Source organism: Danio rerio, chromosome 15 (assembly GCF_049306965.1).
Source record: "Danio rerio strain Tuebingen ecotype United States chromosome 15, GRCz12tu, whole genome shotgun sequence".
In the NCBI taxonomy this organism is placed as follows: domain Eukaryota; kingdom Metazoa; phylum Chordata; class Actinopteri; order Cypriniformes; family Danionidae; genus Danio; species Danio rerio.
Genome location: NC_133190.1, coordinates 32,700,323 through 32,720,430, shown reverse-complemented (window position 1 = coordinate 32,720,430; position 20,108 = coordinate 32,700,323). Strand labels below are relative to the sequence as shown.

The 20,108-nt window shown below is 35.1% G+C and overlaps 1 long non-coding RNA gene across 4 annotated transcripts in view; it reads left to right on the top strand.

Moving 5' to 3' along the window:
* Nucleotides 1–20,108, top strand: part of LOC141377866 (uncharacterized) — a 107,119-nt gene that overhangs the window by 1,489 nt on the left and 85,522 nt on the right. For all 4 annotated transcript variants that reach the window (XR_012390911.1, XR_012390913.1, XR_012390912.1 and 1 more), the window contains exon 2: nt 8,725–8,864. This is a non-coding gene — a long non-coding RNA (uncharacterized lncRNA). The remainder of the gene's footprint in view (nt 1–8,724; nt 8,865–20,108) is intronic.

Sequence of the window (20,108 nt, the reverse complement as noted above, 5' to 3'; positions counted from 1 at the left end):
AGTAGTGAGTTTTCAAGGATGATTTAAACAAATTAAAAGATTCAGCGTGTCTAATGTCATAGGGGAGAGAGTTCCAGAGCCTCAGAGCCAGAGATGCGAAAGCCCAGTCACCCATAGAGCACAGACGAGTGGAGGGGACTCTTAAAAGACCAGAGTCAGAGGAACGGAGGTCACGTGAAGGGGAGTACCTAGTTCAGACATATACTGTGTAGCCAAACAATGCAGTTGTTGGACAATGTTGGATCTGATCAACAACTGAGATCTGACAATTTGAACAGTGCAGTTTTTGTCTATTTTCCTGTTTCAGGTATATATATAATAAACCACCAACCTCTGCTTATCAAAAGCAATTGCCTATTTAAACTCCATCTGCTGCACTTTGGACCAGCTCTGCTTGAACTGCGGTGTGGGGGTAGACTGTAGATCTGGGCCAGGTTCTGCTCTCTCTCCCAGGAAATGCTGACAGTTAATTGGAATGAGGACGTGATCATCTTTGAGATTTAATCATTCAGTTTCCCCTGAGTCCTTGCTGACAGTGAAAATTGTGTTGAGTAAAACGTGTGTGTTCGTGTCTTTAGGGTGATATGGTAAACTAAGTGTTGTTAACTACTATGTACTAACATTTAAGTGAATCAAGTCAAAACGCATAAAAATACCTAAATGTAATTAATTATCCCCTTCAGACTTGAATTATGTTCCAATTTACGTAAAAATGTAAAATTATGTTTTCACAGTTCTTGAGGCTCCTATAAATGAGACCAATATATAACAATAAAAATTCAACACCGTTTAACAGGGTATCTGCAGGGTCTTAAAAAGTCTTACATTTCAAAAACTAAATTTTAGTCCTTAAAGAGTCTTAAATTCATTGAAATGTTGTGTTATGTGCCCTAAATAATTTTTAAACAGGTATTAATTTTCCCTTGCCAAATGAAGCTACACGATCATCCTCATGATAATAAGTAAGCAATATATTCCTTTAGGTTATGTACTTGTCAAAACGGAATATTATGTTGAATAACATGTGTACAACTACAGTTTTCTTGTTTTGACAAATTAAAGTATGTTACTAAGAAATAATTACATATGGTTGCAAGCAAAAATCCATTGGTCTAAAAGACCATTAGAAATAATCATTAATGTTAAGCCCTGTATAAATCAAAAATTACATTTATTATGGTCAATGGACATCAGGTCAGAACAGTTGTATTTCCCAAACATTACACCAACATTGAATACAATAATATATATATATATATATATATATATATATATATATATATATATATATATATATATATATATATATATATATATATATATATTATTGCTGGTGTAATCTTTTTCAAAATCACAAGCACGAGGTTTTTGTTGTATAGATGTCTTGTTTGTAATAAACTTTATCTTCATCTTCCTCATCACTCCACGTCTCAATCTGAATTTTTCCATCTGCTATATGCTCAAGAACTTCAAGATCTGTATATACTGCATATGAAATTGTTTCATCAATATTTTAGTACATCAATATATTTTTAATATAAAAAAGTTAAATCAGCATTACTGGAGATTTAATTTCCGTTACAGATTTTGAACATATAATGGACAGACATATTTTTAAAAATCCTGATCTAAAGATTGCAAAGTTACAAAATATTTGAAACTTTAATTAGTAAATACAATCTTTCTCTTTTTTTTTTTTTTTTTTTACATACAATCTATGAAACATATCAGTAAATCTGAACGAAAACATTGTAAATAAGGCTTAAGTCTGCGTATGGAGTGCTGCATTTTAGTGTAGTGGATTTTTATTTTTCTTCAAATTACAACATGCTGAGCCTTACCGCCATTTGTTTGAATTACAATCGTCCACTCTCACTGCAAGCTTAAATATAGTATTAAAACAGAAAAGCTACAAAAAAATGGTAATAATATTTCTCAATTTTACTGTTTGACCCAAACATTTGAATAGATCAACTTACAGTTTACATCAAACTTTAATGCATTGTTGCTTGTAGGTTTTTCCACCTTGTGAAGATTCCAATTTGTAAATTTATAGTTAAAATTCCATGCATTCCCTTAAATTAACCAGAGGGTGGCAGACAAACACAGTTATGAGGATCTTTAGCGTGCTTATATTAAATATAGCTTCATATATGTACTGTTAGATCAATTTCGGTTTAAATTTTACTCAAAATATCTTTAAACATAGACACAGAATAACATACAACATAGAATCATAAAAAAAAAAAATTAAAGTTTAAAATGTACAGTATAATATGATGTATTTTCTAATTGTCTGGATCTGGAATTCAGTTCATAATCATAAAACAGGGAAAATTCTTCAGCTATCTTTAGATTGTTCGTATGCTTTGAAGGGTCATATTTCTCAAGATAGACTGACATGGACGGCAACCTCTGTGAACTCCTGACTGAACTCCTGATCCCCTGTTCATGTGTGTCAGTACTTGTTGAAAGAAAAAGAAAGTTCCTCGTTCAGCTGAAACCAAAGTAGAGGATACTGGTGTTCTGAGCCTTTTGCAATCTCTGTAAACTATTTCTTTTTTTTTTTACTCACTTCTGTTATGATGTTTGTATGAAGAATTCTTCAGTGCTGCTTGCGTAATTGACATTGGTGAACCTTTGAGCAAAACAGCTCCAATTATAGCACGTAGAGTTGAGGCATGATTACAGTGTTTGTCAGACACTGCCATGACTTTTAAAAGCAGTTTTAATAGTCTATTCAAAACACCTTTTATGGCTGAGCATGTCGCAATGTGTCTTTCTATGAATCTCGTGGACTATCATAGCTGATAATAAAAGGTTATGAGTTTAATATGTTTCAAAGCAAATAAATAATGGAAAATGTTTCATAAATGTGCAGTCAGATATTTTCGGTAAACTCAGGGATGGAAATTACACCCAAAAGTAATCAATTTTTTATTTGGCTGGTACATTACAATGTGTTCAGTTTTATTTTTTTATTTATTCTCTATTTCTGATACAATAATTACTGTTTTTAATGATTTATAGACAAAATAAATAAAATAAGATAAAATTTATTTTGGTATAACAGTTTATAAAAAAACTCAAAATATTAATCAATTTTCGTGTTAAATATTCTTTTTCACAAGTCTGTTAACAAGACTGTTTTGGAAATTTGTTAGCAAGACATTTTTAATAATTTCATATTTAATAACCTTTTTTTTGTGATCATTTATTGGATTTATATTTTATGAGGTAAATGTTATTTTTACAAGCATATATGTTACACTGAATAGGGATGGATGTAACATGATTTGACTTGTATTTATATTTTTACAAAAGGTAGTTGAAACTAGGCATGGGCTGATATAAGATTTTGGTGGTATGATAACTTTAGAAAAAAATATCACTGTATCACGGTATAGTGATAACTGCTCTAAAATATGTTCTTTTAAAAAGTCTGGATAAAACCAAAAAACTTTTTTCCCAATTGAATATAATATATTTTATTTTGAGAAATATTTCAAATATTTTGGTGCTGTAAACATGTCAGGCTAAATTATACAAATGAATTATTGACTTCTGCTGTCTTCAGTAGTTATAAAAATGCAGATATCTTTACAATTTTAAACGTTACAATTTTAAATATATATATATATATATATATATATATATATATATATATATATATATATATATATATATATATATATATATATATATATATATATATATATATATATATATATATAAAAATGTACTTTTTTAAAACATTGACTTTTCCAAACCGCGGTATACCTTGAAAGAGGTTATCGTCCGATGCCTAATTGAAATATTAGAGACTTACTGTCTAATTTTTTTTTAAAAACTAATTATATTTTAATGCATTTTTCAAGAATAACCAAAAAGAAACACACACACTTGAACACGGGGAGAACAAACAAACTCCATACCAGCCGACTCAGCTGGGTTTAAACCAGCAACCTTTTTGCTGTGAGGCGATTTTGTTGCCCACTGCACCACCATGCTGACAACAAAAAATAAAATAAAAAAGACTAGAAATTAATAAATAGAATAAGTCTCTAAAGAAACCACGGAGGTCGAGTTGGCTGGTTTGTTCATTCAGATATTCAGAAAAAAAAACCCAGACACTAAAGATTTTTTTTTTTTAATCTGTATTACCGAAATCATGTCAACCCTTTTAGCCACAATCATTCCCAAAGACAAAGACTGCTGGTGTCCATCTGGGAGATGAGAAATGTGAAAATTACAATCTAATTTTTAAGTCATGAACTGATACTTAATGGGATAGTTCACCCAAAAATGAAAATGTATTTACCACTCACCCTCATTTTTAAGTTTTCTGTTGAACACAAAGCAAGATATTTTGAAAAATGTTAGAAACCTGTATCCATTGACTTCCATGTTAAAAAACAACAACAAATACTGTGGAAGTCAATGCTTACAGGTTTTTAACATTTTTCAAAATAACACAAGGCAGGTACAATACTTTTAAACATAACTAATGCATATTTCAAGACAGCAACGTTGAATATGAGCTATAGCTTGCATTCCTAAAACATAACAAGTATAACCTACAGGCTATATCATTGCATTTTAAGTTCTTTCAAACAGACTCCAGCCAGAGCATAAATCACATAAGTCGGCTCTAGTAATCTAGCAATCTAGCAGTCCATGAGTGAAAGGTTGGCTCTTTTAATTGCAGAGAGTCGGCTCAAATAATGCTAGTCCTCTGCCTCTGTAATGCTGCTATACAGGTACTGGGGCGACTAGCCTTGAGCATGGCATCGAACGGCCAGGAGTGATTTCATACCCCGTGCGTTTGTCAACATGCTTTCATCTGAACTCCAGTTAGTATCATTAACAAGCCATATTTCACTCTTCTGGAATGTAGCTTCTCAAAAAACAAAACAAAACAAATGCAGATATTATGAATTTGACATATGTGTGAATCAATTCAAACATCTTTATCTAATTGTCATGTTGTGAAGACGTTTGCGCTTCCTTTGCCGAACCTGAAAGGGAAATCATTAGGCTTGTTTACTTGATGTCAGACATGGAAAAAATGAGGTGCTGGCTGTAAAAAGTCAGTTTGACTCTTGCACCCGCTGGCTGTCACCATGGAGACAAGCCCATCACAAATATAGCACTACTTAGAGAGAACTTTCATCATAATCCAGGTAGTATTGTCTTCATGCACATGAACGTGATCAGATTTCATTTTACATTAGCGAGTGTTTAAAAAAAAAAAGCACTTGAAAGCATTGCCAAGTGATGCATAGAATATAAAACCAATGCATGCACACACACACAAAGGGCTTTTCTTTTCTGCATTTCTCCTCTTCTCCAGCTCACTTAGTTGTTCAGTAAATAAATAGTCAATACATGTATTGCTGGGTTTCTATTTTTAACTGCCTTTTCTCCTTTTTTAAAGTCAATTTAAATGAAAATTTATTGTAAATTCCAGTGTAATGGAAGCTATATACATCACTCACTTTATTAGGTACACCCTGTTCTAGGTTTATTGTGATTTTTGTTGAAGAACTGACTTAAAACAAATCCTTAATTCTACCAAATTACTAAACCCAACTACTAACTATTAATAAGCAACAAATTAGTACTATTTTTTATTAAAATTCTTGGTAATTGGATGGTTAATAGCAAAAATTGTACCTTAATCCTTTGTGGCATAGATTTAAGGAGGTGCTTTAAATAATTTTTATAGATTTGGGATTATTTTAACTCGGCAACGTTAAGCAGATCAGGCCTGTTGCCAAGTGGGGTCAGGTGGTTCGGATGACCAACCCTCATGGACAAAGTTTCAGAATTTGTCCCATACATGAGCTCATTTGTCCTATTTTGACTGCTATTCCATCATAAATAGTGAAAATAATACATTGAAAAAGGATTTAGGACTAATTGGAATCCTCTGTTGTCTGTTGTGACTTTAGCTATCAGTTTTGTTTAATGTAGATATTAGTTTTAATGAGTCCAACATCCAGCTGTGCAAGAAAACATACAATCTGACTTAAGCGAAGTCAACTTTCGCTACTGTATTGTTTTTAAGCAGAGAAAACATTTTACATGTAACTTTTATTCTAAATCTTGAACCTTATTTTCTTAGAGCAAAAAATTACCAATAAAAGGTGTAAAGCGTCACAGTGACCCATAGAGCAGCCCTAAATGACAATAGGCCACAGACTTTTACAGATTCATTTTTTTTGTCTGATGATAAATGATGTGATATTTGTTTTTTTTAAATAAGTATTTTTTTTCATATTTCTTTATTGTAAATATTTAGCAAATATTTTTGGTACATCAAAAATTGTGGTTATGACGACCATCTGACAAGCTAATGCAGCCTAAAATGTCACTAAAATGCAGTATTTAAATCTCCTAAATAAATAGAAAATAAGGCATGTAACTGCAAAAAAGTCTACTTTTTAGGAAAAGAGAACCACCGCTTTCACCAGGATGCCTATACAGGCTTGCAGATGCTGCATATTCATCACATGTACATCCATCATGTGAATCTTCCATTAAACCACTTCCCAATTTGACTATGGTTTAGTGAACACAATGTTATGCAGTTAACCAGTTTGAGATATTTTCAGCTTTGTGACATGTGTGTTTCTGCTGGAAGTAGCCTATTTTTGGACACACTGTGATTAAATGGGTCTCAGTTGGTACTAATGGCCCAAAATTTGGTCAGAATATTTTCCCCAGGCCATTACACCACCAGCATAAGAAATCGATTCAAACCAGGATTGATCCACGCTTTTATGCCAAATTCTGCCTCTACCATCTGAAAGTCACAGTAGAAATCAAGAACCATCATATCAGGAAACATTTTTTCCAGTGTGTTCAATTTTGCTGAGCTCAGTAGCCTCAGTAGCTGTAGCCTCAGTTTGCTGTTTTCAGCTGACAGGAGTGTCACCGGTGTGCCCTTCTACTGGAGCTTTTCTGCTTCAGGCTTCAACATGTTGTGCATTAAGGGATGCTTTTCTGCCTCATTTCTAACTTGTTTTTTTTTTCTTTTGCTAGCTCCAAACTCTGACCTCTGGCATTAATGAGGCATTTTCACCCACCGAGCCACCACTAGACCATTCTCTACAAACCCTAGAGATGGTTGTGTATGCATAATTCTGTAAATCAGCAGTTTCTAATATACTCAAACCAGCCCATTTGACAAAAACACAAATTGACACAAAGTCATTTAAATATTCATTTTGTCCCATTCCAAGGCTCATTATGAACTGCAGCAAATAGTTTTGACCATGTAAACGTGCCTAAATGCTTTATGTTACTGCTATGAGATTGCCTCCTTATATGTGCATTTAGCATTTGATCAAATGTACCTATTAAAGTGGCCAGTAGGTTTATTTCTCCTTTCTTACTTAAATAATAAAATAAAATGACCACCAATAATCTACTCATGTAAACTACTGGACTTCCCGATCAATTTCTGGCATTTTGAATAGAAAGTATTGCTGGTTTTTGAAATATGTGTAATTTAAAATGAATGCAACAATAGAAGAAACATTGTATTTTTGTTTTTCAAGATGATATGCACACTTTCAAGTATTAAATATTAAAACAAAAAAGCTTGAGGTCAAATGTTAAATACACAACTGTGATCTAGTGCTTGTTAATACAATTCAACTTTTCTATTCATATTTTTTTATATAGAGCTCTTACTATAGGCTTTAACTTTTAACAAGCTTCTCTGTCTCATTTCGAACTTTTTTTAGTTACTTTTGCTATAGCTCCAAAATCTGACCTCTGGCATTAATGAGGCATTTTCACCCACAGAACCACCATTTACTAGACCATTCTCTACCAACCCTAGAAATGGCTGTGTATGCATAATTCAGTAGATCACCAGTTTCTAAAATACTTAAACAATTACCTCTGACAAAAAAACAAAACAAAAAACAACTTGACACATTCAAAGCCATTTAACTACTCATTCTGTCCCATTTTAATGCTCATTTTGAACTGCAGCAGAATGTTTTATGTGCCTAAATGCATTACGTTACTGCTTTGAGATTGCCTGATTACATGTGCATTTAGCAGTTGAACAATTGTACCTATTAAAGTGGCCAGTAAGTTTATTTCTCTTTTCTTACTTAAATAACAAAATAAAATGACCACCAATAATCTACTCATGCAAACTACTGGACTCCCCGATCATTTTCTGGCATTTTGAATGGAATTCAGAATATAGTTCTTATTAGATTTCTCTAATTTTAAATGAATGCAACAATAGAAGAAATGTTGTATTTTCTTTTTTCAAGATGTTTTGCACATATTCAGATATTACATTTATAAATAAAAAAACTCACGGTTAAATGTTAAAGATATTCTTGCAACTGATTTAGTGCCAAATGGATTGTCAAAACAGCTTAACGTAGAAGTTCTAGTAAATTGGATCTGCTTCAGTCTAGTTCTCACCGTTGAAGTTCATGTTAGTTTAGTTCAGTGTGTTGTAAATGTCACTCCTGAAAGCCAAAACACTGAAGAGCAAGTCCAATGATGTGCAGCTCCACAAATCCCAAAAAAAACCAAGTTAGTGGCAAGGAACAAACTACAAACTTTACATTACATTAAAAAGTACTACATTAAATGCAAGCTTGTTAGTGTATCTCTGAGTTGTTCTCTTTTCTAAGCATGTCTGAGAGTGATTCATTTCTGGGCCGTCTCTTTCTTTTCTATCTGTAGATGGAGCACAGGCCGCCAGTGCTGTGGATGGTGAGTCAGGGAATAAAAAAAAAGATCAGCCCATCCTCCCCTTACGAGACACAACACCCATCTTTAACATAACCTCATCAAACCTCCAGCAGCCGTGCCAACTAGCAAGGGTGAGTGTGGATCAGAAGGCATGTGTCAACAATGTACTGTTGTACGTTTTTACAAGGGCTCGAATGGAAGGCCAAGGAGGTCCCAGACTTTTCCATTACACTCTTACATGTGCCCGCAGCGATTATAACATATAGTTTGGGATTCCCCTAAATGAATAGAATATCCCATCAAAACATACTTCAGTTAAGAAGTCGTGCTCAGCCTTTTGTTGTATGAAAATGATATCTTGCCAAAAGGACTGATTGTGTATTTTGTTATTTTGTTATTGTTTTAAATGAAATAATTTAAAATGGCTCATGCATTGGCAAATAAGCTTTACACAAATTCATATTGTGTATAGTTGGCTGTTAGTTTTTGCATTGATATTAAGAATTATGAAATTTGCTGTTTCGGTTTCTATTAATGCAGGGGTGGGGAACCTTTTTTTCTGTCAAGGGCCATTTACATTTTTGTAACATCGTTTAGGGGCCATACTGAATTATAGGGCTGCTCGATTATGGGAAAAATCATAATCGCAATTATTTTGGTCATAATCGTAATCAGGATTATTTAAAATGATTATCAGCTGAAGTTATGAAAATTATTCACTCTCCTGTGAATTTAGTTTTTTATATATAAATATTTCCCAAATGATGTTTAACAGAGGATTTTTTCACAGTATTTCCTATAATGTTTTTTCTTCTGGATAAAGGCTTATTTGTTTTGTTTCAACTTGAATAAAAGCAGTTTTTAATATTTTGATACCTATTTTAAGGTCAATATTATTAGCCCTCTTGAGCAATATATATTTTTGATTGTCTGCAGAATAAACTACAGTTATACAATGACTTGCCTAATTACACTAATTAAGCCTTTGAATGTCACTTTAAGCTGATTACTTGTATCTTGAAAAATATCTAGTAAAATATAAATGTACTGTCATCATAGCAAAGATAAAAGAAGTGAAGTTTATTCATAAACTAATTTCGAGAGGAGCACGTGATTATGATTGAACACGGCTGGTTCTGCATTAGCATGCTTGATCCACCAATCAGGCCATTCCTAACCACTATAAAGAGCCAGGGTTTTCTCACTACAGTCATCTTCGATTTGAAGAATCCCCCCTTCCACCCCTACCTTTTCACCTTTCCCTCCATAGGGCAGCACGGTGGCTCAGTGACTAGCACTGTCGCCTCACAGCAAGAACGTCACCGGTTCTAGTTCCTTAACAGGCCGGTGGTCGTTTCTGTGTGTAGTTTGCATGTTCTTCCCGTGCTTGCGTGGGTTTTCCCAGGGTTCTCCGGTTTCCTCCCACATTCCAAAAACATGTACAACAAGTTAATCGTTAAATCTAAATTTCAATACAGGTAATCTAATAATGCAGCATATCTTTTAATAGCCTTCAATCTTTTCTTTAGCTATTATAAAAAGGGGAGTTGTCGAGATCTACCTGAGCTCGAGGCTCCCCTCTCTACCTCCAAACAGGAGGGAGCCCAGGGCTCAAGAACCTTCGAGCTCAGGGCTCTCTCCCGGGACAGCATGCCAAACTTGCTTATAATCAATCATCAGCTAAGTGTGAACTCTTGAAATCAGTTATTAGAAATGACTTAATGAAATTAAATCTGTTATGTTTAGAAATGGGTTGAAAATAAATCTTTCCATTAAACAGAAATTGGGGGGAAAGGGTCGCTTATAATTCATTTCCTCCCTGTAAATAAGGAAAGAGAAATACAATAGAATAAAAATATGAAACAAACTGTGCTTTAAGCATCTTCACTGTAAGAAAAAAACTTCAGCTACAAAAGTCCTTCAGTCAAGAGCAGTGAGGGATTTTCTCCTCTTGTTTGATTAATAATAAAAACAGGCAGCAGCAGGAATATTGTGCACTATCACTTTAAGAATAGAAACTCTGATATGGTTTCTTTTTCACGTGTCTTTTGATTCTCAACTTGTTTGTTAGTTACACAAATGAGGGTTAATATGAATAATCACTAAACACCGCGCTCTGACACAAGTGTGCATGTATTTGACCATTAAAGCGCTCACATTAAGATGGCGTTAGATGTGTGTGTGTTCTGCTCGTCTCTGAGGCTAAGCGCGCACACACACAGAAGCATGCCATGCGGTCGTTCGCGCTATTAAAAATATGAATGATTCGAACGTACATCAATGAATGATGCACATCCTGTGCTGCAAACGTTACATTACAGCAAATGCTTTTAGTCATTTTCATGTGAAACTGAGCTTTGCAGAGCAACAAATGTGTACAACTGTCACTTTCTACAACAGAAATTTATTTATTTATTTCCTGAGGGGTGATTTTGAATTGACGAATGGGGCTGGATCAAATCCTCTCGCGGGCCGCATACAGCCCGGAGGCCAGACGTTTCCCACCCCTGTATTAATGCGATGTGTTGAAAAAATCAGAGATGCAATAGTACCAAACAAATGGTTCCATGCAGCACTTGTCATATATTTTGTGAGTATACAGCAGGGTGTTGTGGAAAAACAAACCAAAATGTAAAATTATGTTGTGAAAAGAAATATATTTTTTGTTATTTTTGTCTCTTTTTCTTTTCATTAATTAAACCATTGTGTTTGTATTGCTTAAAAGTGATATATATTAACTTCTACTGTTGAGTGTGATATGTTTTGCATAATAATGAAGCATTTTTGCAGAATTAGACGAAGCTGATTGTCTAAAATTAACTTGAGCTCTGCAGTGAAACTTCCTGTGAGCACAGAATATTTGCAGTTGAGGAAGTCTTATGCTTTTAATGTTGTGCAGAGAATTTGTAGAAAAAGAGGACGTATGTATGGGTGCGGCCAATAGAGGAATGGAAAATGATTGACAAGTGACGAATATCAGCTAGTTATAAAAGCGTGAATCAGGAAATGAAGTTTGTTGCGCTGTAATTTTTGCATTGCATTGAGGATACCAGAATTCTGTGAATCGAATTATTCATTTGTATCCAATACATTACTTATATGTTTGACATTGAAGAAAACTCTCTTCTGACCTTTTTTATTGAACATGCATTGGATTGTTTAATTGATCCAACATTTATTTAATAAAAACCCTGACCTAGACCGTTTGCATATTTCTGAGACTAGTTTGTATTAGTGTGGCAGTTCATGCTGATTTGCCGTAGATCAAACAAACAAGTTGTCAGAAGTCAAGATTGCAAATGCAATTTAAAATAACACCATCCATCTGAAAGGTAAATATAAAAAGCTATGTTGAGTTTGTCAGAAACGCAACAGATTATTAAGATCATTGAATATATCTGACTTTCAATTCTGTCTGGAGGGCTTCAATTCAGTGAAGGAACTGCATGTATACATCTAGTGCAATTTGTTTAAACATTTTGATTGAGCAAAAATAGTTCACTTGTGTACTTTGCCAAGAATGTCATGTAAAAAGAATAACAGGTTTTTGAGCAACAAATTGTTTGTTCTTCACCAAACTCCTCACACAGCTGAGTGGGCTTGACAAACCACCTGTAGAAAACACACACACTTTTATCTCTCTGACACAATAACTGACACTTGCACCAGTTCTTGCACTTTTGCACTAGACACATTCTTACAATCACTCCATATTAAAAAACATTTAAAAATCAATTTATGAAGTGTGCTTTACACAGGCGACAAACCACCTGTAGAAACACTCTTCTCTCTCTCTCTGTCTCTCTAAAAACAAACAAATAAAATAAAAAACACACTCCCCCTCCTAACTCTAGCACTTAATCTTGAGCACAAACAGTTCCTTTGTATAACTAGCTCTTCTTGAACTGTATTTTAAAGATCTAGGTGCAGAGTCTAAAGCGTATGGCACATAGGCATTAAGGGCTTGTTCGAATTCACTTTTGCTATTTAAAGGACGTAAAAATAAGATCTGCCCAGGCACATGGTCTTATAGAGTTAAGCTTATTCTTTTAACGAGTTGTGGGTGTGATTTGAGCATATGGTGAATTAATCCAATCAGAGTCTCATCTCCCATTACCTTTAAAAGTCAGTTGCGTCGCGCACATTTGCTATTTACATGGCAGACTCTGTCAGTGAAAAACCTGAACGTTTCACTAGTGAGAAAACAGTTAAACAGAACGTGGCCACAACGTGGCCAAAAACGTGAAAACTAGAGCTGCACTGGTCTGAAAATAGCAACAAACTGCACCATACACATCTTGCATCTTATTGCACCATGTGTATGTTAGAGCCCCTTGTGTGTATTTCCTTGTTTTGTTGAATTGCTGAATACCTCCTCAATTGTAAGTAGCTTTGGACAAAAGCATCTGCTAAATGACGAAATGTACTAAATGTCAATATAAATCCCCGGAATGCTTGTAATATATATAACGTTTGATACATAAGACCTTTTTTGATACTGTAATTTAAAAAAAAAAACTTAATGCTGAATGCTATTCACTGCTATTATGACTGAGAGTGCACTGAAAAAAAATGTCGTTTTGATTAATTTCTGCTTTTCTCTGTTTTTAAGTTTTATTCAGTTAACTCAATAATTTCATAAAGTTTTCCTTACTGTATATTAACAATTGTGAAAAAAATCAAAATATGCTATCACTGTCATTAAATCTACAGCGGCTGGTACCCTTACTGTGACATAGAGCTGAAAAATGTTCCAAAGAATGTTGTAACGAATTCATGTTTTCCACGTGGACCTCTAATTTCCCTGCATACTTCTCAAGCCTCACCACCCCTTTAAAAGCATGTATCTAAATAATTGTGTCACTGTCTTCTAATAACTGCCAGAAAGCAGCTTCTCATTATCTAACCTCAGACTCAAGATTTACAAATCTTTAGACAATTCACAGTTATGGCCAGGCCATCTCTAGTTCTCTCAGCGAGGGCACAGCTATCTAAAAGGACCTTGATTTATACATGGCGACTGATAATTACTAGTGTCTTCCCATTCGTCAAAAATAAGACTGGGCTGGGAGGGGTTTAAAAGCATGCTTGAAGTTCTCAGTACAAGACAATTAATCTGCCAGCCCTTCTTGTAAATCATCACTGTTTATGTGTTGAACTACATCACTTAGTCTGGGGCAGTAGGTGATTCAAGTGTGTAAAGGTTTCCATTACAAATTAATCACACATTGCTACTTGTGGTTTGCAGAGAGTCATGGAGTGGAACAACTGACTTCATATAAAGTCAAGGTGCTAGAGAAAATGAAACGCATATTTATCTTGTGGACTACACAGCTTGTGAAATTCTAAATGGTCTGTTTTTTAAATCTGGTCAATTTAATTAAACACATAACTCTCTATAACCATTTATTGGGTGGAGAACCATATATATGGTGACTTCACTGACATTGATTATTCTACTACTATTCTACACCCGTCTTTCAGATGAGACGTTAAACCGAGGTCCGGCTCTCTGTGGTCGTTAAAAATCCCAGGATCCTTCGAAAAGAGTAGGGGTTTAACCCTGGCATCCTGGCCAAATCTGCCCACTGGCCTCTGTCCATCATGGCCTCCTAACCATCCCCATATTCCAATTGGCTTCATCACTGTGTCCTCTCCACCAATCAGCTGGTGTGTGGTGTGCGGTCTGGCGCAAAATGGCTGCCGTCGCGTGATCCAGGCGGATGCTGCACATTGGTGGTGGATGAGACACTTTTTGTGTGTAAAGCATTTTGAGTGCCCAGATAAACGCTATATAAATGTAAGGAATTATTAATATTATTATTACTTTACACTCCAGGTGTCTGATTTTTAAAAATCTGTGTAGAAACCTTCCCAAAATAAATGTACACCAGAATAAATTATTTTTTTCTATTAATGATTATGGTTCATAATTATGGTTTTATTTTATTACCGCTTTACCAGTGAGAGTGGTTGAACTCAAGTGCATCAAATGAAAAGCAAACGAGAAGCATCTTAAAGGGGGTGGGGTCTATCAGATACTAGTTAGCATTTGATTGGTTATTATATAATGGGATGAGAACTGTAGTATGGGTTGACGTGAATAAAATCCATTTAGGTGGAAGTAACAAACTGCAAGCTTTGCATGTTGATATCAGTTTTATGTCTTTTAAACATGAATGTTGTCACTGTCTTGGAACACACTAGCTAATAGATATCTTAAAAAGGCACAATACTGATACTAACATCTAAAAAAACCTTTATTTTAATATTATCGGACCTTTAAAGTGGTTAAAGTAACTCTACTAAGTTAACTAAGTTAATTATGGTTTCTTCGAGATTACTTACAGATGTGCATGTCCTGTCAAGTTTGTATTTTATAGATTACAATTTTTTGTGTGGAACGCGCATTTCCATCCTACTTTGTGCGAACACTATTAGAAATAATACCCCAGGTCTTATGCAGTTGAGTATTTCAATGAGTTCCCTATAAAGGGTTAAATGTCAGTTAACATAGGACCTGATGCACTTGTTAAGATGAATGCCAATATGATTTTAAAGATTCAAGAAGCCTTAAGTACTTAAGCATTAGCACCTGTCAGTTTTAACTGTGGATAAAACTGGATAATTTTGAGCATTTGTCAGCTAATTTCATCTTCCGGGTTTGAAATCATTTTTGGGACGGATCGAAATTTGTGATGTAGCACCGATCTGCCTGTCCAGAGATGACATGTCCGTTTTCTTATCCTATGAGAAGACTTTTCAAAGACAGACCTGCCAAGGTGTGAGATTGCGGCACACACGGCACACAGTATTTAGCTGTTAATTAAGGGTCATATGTGTTTGGTTCCATGATCCACAGGGTTTGTTGCAGGGTTTTCCCTGTGATGCTGTCAGAGCCGATACAGCAAAGCTGTTTGTGTGTAGCAAGCATTTTTGTCAAGAGAGTTGTACAAGATTTAGAGAATGGCAGGCTTTGTCTTTTATCAGTTAAGTTTGTTACTATTCAGACACATCGCCTATCTGTGCTGATCTGTTCGCCTATGTTTAAAATCATGCAGATTACGAGCAGGGTTAATGGTTGAAATAGATAGGGCAAGAGAGCTGCTGCACTGCTATCCACTGTGTCCACGTTCAGACCCAGGGATTTAGAAGGAGAGAAGTCCTCCTAATTTATAGTGTTTATATAAATATGATTATCTTTATAATTATATAACAAACTGTGTTTATGTGTATATTCATTCATTTAATTATTATAAAAATTCTGAGGTAGGCTTGAACTAAAAAAAAAAGAGGAGTTTCATGAGCCTTAAATGAATTTTTCTTCTCTACGTTCAAATTTAATTCTACACTGTAACAATGAGCGGATTCACACAATTTAATTGTGTTGAAACAACATGAAGGAATTAAGTTAACTTATGATTTTTTTTTACAAATTGAAGTGGATTGAACATAAAACAATTAAGTTGCCAAAAAATAGAAGACTCAATATATAGAGTCAAACAAAAACAAATGTGGCTCCTGATAATACATCAGCTAGCTTCCCTTACCCTTCAAACTGCATATTAAGATTGCGATTTATAAAAAAACTCTAATGGACATACATCAGTTGCACAAAGAAGCCAAATGCATAAAAATACACATGGCAGTTCTTTAAACATATCAATATTCATTTATTTGTAGAAACTTGGAACTAGAACCCTTGGGCATGATGAAGCAGGCACTCCAAGATGTCCTATTACATTGCTCAACTCAAAAAAGGTTGATCGGTTCATTCGTAAAATTGCAAGTCCACAGTTCCTCCGTATAACCACAAAGTAACACAACCCGTTTTGCTAATAATGGATTTGATGAGCTGGGAAACCTTTATCAGTGTTTTGAGGGGCAGTTGAGGTTAAGTGTCCAGCTTAAGGGTGCTCTTTAACCTTTGACACGGCCATCATGGTTCAAAGTGGCTACCATTATAAACAACTCTTTGACAGTTTAGATATTGAGTGAAAAATTTGACAGTGATGGTAGTTTAGTTTTTTTTAATTCAATAAATATTTTAGATATTGTTCAACATCCCTTTCATTAGATTGATAAAAGAGAAAAAAATCCTGTTGTTTTTAGTTCCCAAACCTTTTAAACAAACCCCTCAATTACCAAGTACACCAGCCTCTCCTTTCCGTGTTCATGACCCCTAATTTCTTTCTCTCGTGACATTGGGAAAAAGCAGCAAAAACACTTAAACTGACATTCCCACGCTCTACTCTGTCTGGATGTGGTAATTCTGCCTTTTGTCTTTACTTGCCTTGGTGTGTTGTTTTTATCGAAGAGTGTCGCTTTTGGGGATTGTTGCGTTCATTAGGTCAGCATTCACAGTCTCATTGATTTTGATTCCCGTTTGAGTGTAAAATCCCAAAGCAGCCTGTAATTAGCATGCAAAGGTTGTGGCGTTTTACAACTAATTTCAAATTATAGAGCAAATACTCTATGACACAATCCACAGCCCTGTGTTTAAACAAACCTGCATTTTGGATTATAATTGCAGAACAAGAAAAGGAAGAGGATGTTGTAATTCCCACTTAAGCAACTATATTTTTCCGCTAACAAAAAAACTGATTTGCCTTTCACTGCAGATCTGGAAAACACCCCACGCCCATGAGGGACATCAAGTCAACACGTCTGTCGGTCAAAACATGTCACACATATCAAAGGATTGGCATGCCGTACTAGCAGCAATTGAGAAGAGATTTGTTAATATGAATATGAATATTTTCTTTTGTGGTGAGGAAGTTGATATTTAAAATTTGATACGGGCTCAAACAAATCTGACCAGAACATTTGAAGTTTGAAGGAATCTTGAATTTCTTCTCTTGAAGTTTTTAAGATTTTCAGGTTATCTGTTTGTATGACATCTGTGCTATTCTGTGTAGTTGTTAAAATGTTCCTGGGTGGTTATGTATTGTAGTATATTGCTAAAATGTTTTAGCACATTACTTATTTTATAATTTTGCTATATACATTACCACCATGTTTTTTTTTTACATATTGCTGCTGGCATGTTTTTAACATGTTTTGGAATGTTAGCCAAGTTGATAGTAAGTTACATGTTTTATTAAGCTACTAGGACGGTTTCTACCATGTTTTAGTACTTTAGTAGCCTACTAGCAAGTAATTTTCAACCTTAGTAGCATGATTAACAATGGTTTTTACCAGTACTAGCATGGTTTTAAATCAGGGGTCTCAAACTCGCGGCCCGCGGGCCATTTGCGGCCCTCAGTGCAATATTTTGTGGCCCGCGCCGACCGCTGTACTCTGACAGAATCAGCGGAGCGGGGAGAGAGAGCTGATTCTATCCGTACACAGTGCGCTTGTCACTCAATGCGCGTTGTCGCGCGCGTTCTGATCAGCTGTGTTGTCGCGCGCGTACTCAAGAGCGGTGTTATCGTGCGCCTACTGAAGGGGGGGACCGAGGGTGTGTCGCGTCGCGGGGGCACTTTTGTTCATTTTGGAAGGGCACTTTCTATGCAAGACTAAAAAGGACATGTGCTATGCACAGGTTGAGCCCTATGTGTGCACGTGCCTGCCCTGCATCTTATATATATTGATATTATAGGTAGATACAGACTGGTACAGACTGATGTGACTGGAGTGGGGTGGGGTTGTTTTATTTATACATATATACGCCTTTGTTTTAGGTGAGGGAATGAAGTTTTGAGTGAGTTCCCCCACTTTTTTCCCTAGGACTTCAATAACTCAAAGTACAGGTCTAGACTTAATGATGATCATCTTCAAGCCATACTGAGGGTCTCAACTGCTTCCGCTCTAAAGCCAAATGTGGTTCAGATTTGTGAGAAGAAGCGCTGTCAAGTCTCTGGCAGCAAGGAGTAGGCAAAAGATGCCATGTTCAGAAGAACTGTTCATAATCTTCACTCAATGTTCTATTAATGTTCAGGACACTTCATGTTCAGAAGAAATAATTAAAACTGTTAATAATGACATTTGAGGACTTTTTTTTGTGAAATCCCTTATGCGGCCCAGCCTTTGCCTCCTGCGGCCCCCAGGTAAATTGAGTTTGAGACCCCTGTTTTAAATGGTGCTAGCATGTTTTACTGTGTTGCTGAAATGTTAACGTATGTTGCTGGCAGAGATGTATAGTAACGAAGTAGAACTACTTCACTACTGTACTTAAGTACTAAAAGGCTGTATCTGTACTCTACTGGAGTATTGTTTTTTCTCCTACTTCCACTTTTACTTCAGTACCTATTTTTGATGAATTTCGCTTTCATTTCTAAAGCCGAACGCAGCCCTTTCTGTTGAGCAGGTGAAGACAATAACCAATCATAGGGGTGTACGACCTCGCTTATCAGCGCTCAAAAAGCAAGCGGGATAATATTTACATTAGTTTATTTGCCATTAATGCTCATGTTGTCTTCTGTGCATGGGTTGGAGTTTTGTTTGATACATTCAGAAAGAGTGTTTTCTTTGAGCAGGTCAAATTAGGGGAACAGTTCATAAATCTACTGCTGCATTAAAGAACAAAATTGTATTGCAAATAGCAGAGATGGGAAGTAATGAAGGAAAAATACTTTGTTACTGTGCTTAAGTAGATTTTTCTGGTGTCAGTACTTTTCTCCACTACTTATTTTTTTGAAAACTTTTTACTCCTACTTACTTTTCTACTCACATTTTTGAAACCACTCTCGTTACTTTCATTTTCGTGTGTTTGGTGGCGCGATCTATATTATTACTTATCATTGCGCAAAAATAAGAGCGGCTTTTTGATGCATTCAGTCTATTTTTCCTCATTGCGCACTATTTTTCCTCATTTAAGGCTATCGCGCACCGCACGTGGGCTGGTTTATGAAGATTACAATGAGAAAGGCTAGGATGACTACGCAGAGAGAGGGAGAGTCGGCAAACTTAACATGACTGATGCTGCCCTGTTTACAGAGTAATAAGACACCCTTTGCTCCATCGGATCACAGTAAACAAGTAAACGTAAACAAGAGAGACGCATTCCAGTTCAAAAACATGCCGTTTAAATGCCTTTCACCTTTCGTTCATACTGCATGGGATTTCAATCTAAAACCGCGAAAAATAGTGCTTTTTTTTGTAAGATTTGTACATTTAGTAATAAAACAATCAGATACTTGAAAATGTATGCATTGCGATTTATTTCCGATTTATTTCTGATAAGTTCATATTTCCTGATACATAATTTTTGCTGTTTTTCAGTTATTATTGATTTGTCGTTTGACCATCTGATTTTAAATAGGTCTATACTGTTGTCTTTAATTAATAATTTTTTGCTAAATATTTTACAACAACAAAAGTATCTATATGGGCAATTTATGATAATAAAAATATAATGCAAAAGATCCTGAATT